Genomic DNA, 2,186 nt, shown 5'->3' with positions numbered 1-2,186 from the left:
CCCCCTTCCCCCCACCTTTGAAAAACTGATAAATATTTCTGGAGAGAAAAACAAACACTCCGCATTTGGCTTTTTTGGTGGTTGTTTTTCTTGAAGAGACAAAGTGTTCCACAGAGAGCCGACACTTCCTACACAAGTTTGCATCCTCAAACCCCAAGATTTTCTGCCACGGATTTGGCTGGGAAAAGCATCTCCAGCCCTTCAGCCAGCCCTGCCTACCCCATCCCAGATCACTGAGCCGGAGCATCCCACTGGAGCACCGCAGGGAGATGGAGAGAACCTCGCTCTGCCAGAGTTTCCCGCTCTCACTTGGGAATAAATGAGGAATAATCAAATTTCCTGGGTTTAGAAATACCCCCATAAAGCACAAAAACAACTCTCACGCCCCAACCCTGGCACAGCTCTCGTTCCCACTCAATTTAGGGTGAGTTTAGGAGGGAAAAATATTATCCCAAAGCATCCTTAGAGGTTCAGGAGTAAGAAAATTGTATATTCCTATCAAAATTGTATATTCCTATTTAAAAAAACCCTGAAGAAATTCAGAGCCAGCTGGCTGTGATGGGTTTAAGGCCACCCAGCCCCTTCCCCAGATGAATTCCCAGTTTGGATACTGCAGCTGAGTCATTCCCAGCTGTGTGGAGCCGGTTTTGGGGACGGCCAGAGGAGAATCCCACCACAAAGCCCGGGAAGCGGCAGGGCCCCGTGTCCTCAGATGCCGCCTCAGCGCAAGATGTGCCGAGATGTCTTGGAAGGAAACGCTGCCAAATCCATCAGCGGAGCCATTCCCGATGCCAGCGGGAGCCGCCGGCCGTGCCAGGGGCTCCCCGGGGACCTGCCACCCCCCCGCCCCGAGCCACAGCTGGAATCCCACCCCAAAATAAACAGGTGACACCCCCCAGCTCCTCCAGGGCGGATTCCCTTCCCTGCTCTGGGCGGATTCCGGGATGCACAGCCCGCATCCCGCTGGCACAGCCCGGAAGGGTCTGGCTCTTGTCCCCAGAATCCTTCCCACAGCCCACGGCACCATCTCGGAGAGTCCCTTCCCTTCTCCTGGCCCTGTTTGGCTTTCCAGGACTAAAATTAAAGGAAAAACAACTGCCCACGTTCCTAGGAAACTTCAAACTCCTGGAAAGCTGGGGATGGGTCCGTGTGCTGCAGCCTCCGCCGAGAAGGGGGATTATTTTGGAAGAATCAGACGTCTTTAAGGAAAAGTTCTACTTCCAACCATGTGATCCGCAGGGGGAAGAGACTTCCCAGACGGCGCGGAAGAGCCGGAAAAACGGATTGCTCCCGCTCCGAGGTAATGCCACCAGAGCTGAGACCTCCCTTATCAGCTCCCAGGGCTGCAGCTGGCCATGGGAATTATGGAAATGATTGGGATATGGCGCTTTTTGGGGTGCTAGCGAGGATTTCACTGGGATTCGGGCACGCTACGAGACGCCGCCGCATCCCGGGACGGCTTTGGGACCACAGCACGGCGCAGGGTGTCCCCCAAAAGATCCCCGTGTCAGCCCGGTTATTGTCCCCTCCCCCTGCCCGCGGCACCCCCAGCACAGCCCCCGGGAGATGCCGGCGCTCCCAGTGAATCCCAGCGCTCCCAGTGAATCCCCCCCCCCCCCCCCCCCGATCCCAAATTCCATCGGGATCCATCGGCAGGAGAGCCCAGAGCCCGGCCCGAGAGCGGGATGGCTTTGGAAAGTCGACTAAAAAATTGCAAAAATAAAATCCTCAGCGGAAAAATGTTAAATTGAATTTTTTTGGGGCTGAGCTGGGGTAAAAAATGAAACGGCCGCAATGGAGTGAAAAATCCGTGGTCAGAATACCCAAAAAAATTAAGTGGCCAAAATAGAGGAAACAAAATTGAAATGGCCAAAAGGTAGAAAAAAATATAAATATTCAGTGGCCACAACGTAGAAATAAAATTAATTAAAATTTTCTCCACATGTGGCCACTTCATTCCTATTTTTCCTTCATTGTGGCCATTTAATTCCTTTTGTAAAAATAGCCATGACGGAGTAAAAAATCAAATCATTAGGAGGCCACAAATAGAAAAAAATTTAAATGATTAAGTGGCCACGTGTAGCAGAAAAAAAATAAATTAATTTCTTTGCTACCTTCTGGCCACTTAATTAAATGGTCACAGTATATAAAAACTTTTAATTAATTGTTTTAAAAGTGAATGTAGG

General features: G+C 50.9%; 1 protein-coding gene across 1 annotated transcript in view; it reads right to left on the bottom strand.

Annotated features, from left to right (window-relative positions):
* The window catches only part of PEBP4 (phosphatidylethanolamine binding protein 4), a 70,808-nt gene that overhangs the window by 67,033 nt on the left and 1,589 nt on the right, over positions 1-2,186 (bottom strand). The gene's annotated exons all lie outside the window — the stretch shown is intronic.

The sequence above is a fragment of the Corvus brachyrhynchos genome, unplaced genomic scaffold, assembly GCF_000691975.1.
Source record: "Corvus brachyrhynchos isolate BGI_N302 unplaced genomic scaffold, ASM69197v1 scaffold150, whole genome shotgun sequence".
Taxonomy (NCBI): Eukaryota; Metazoa; Chordata; class Aves; order Passeriformes; family Corvidae; genus Corvus; species Corvus brachyrhynchos.
Note: the sequence above shows the minus strand (reverse complement) of the source record. Positions and strands in the feature narration are given on the sequence as shown.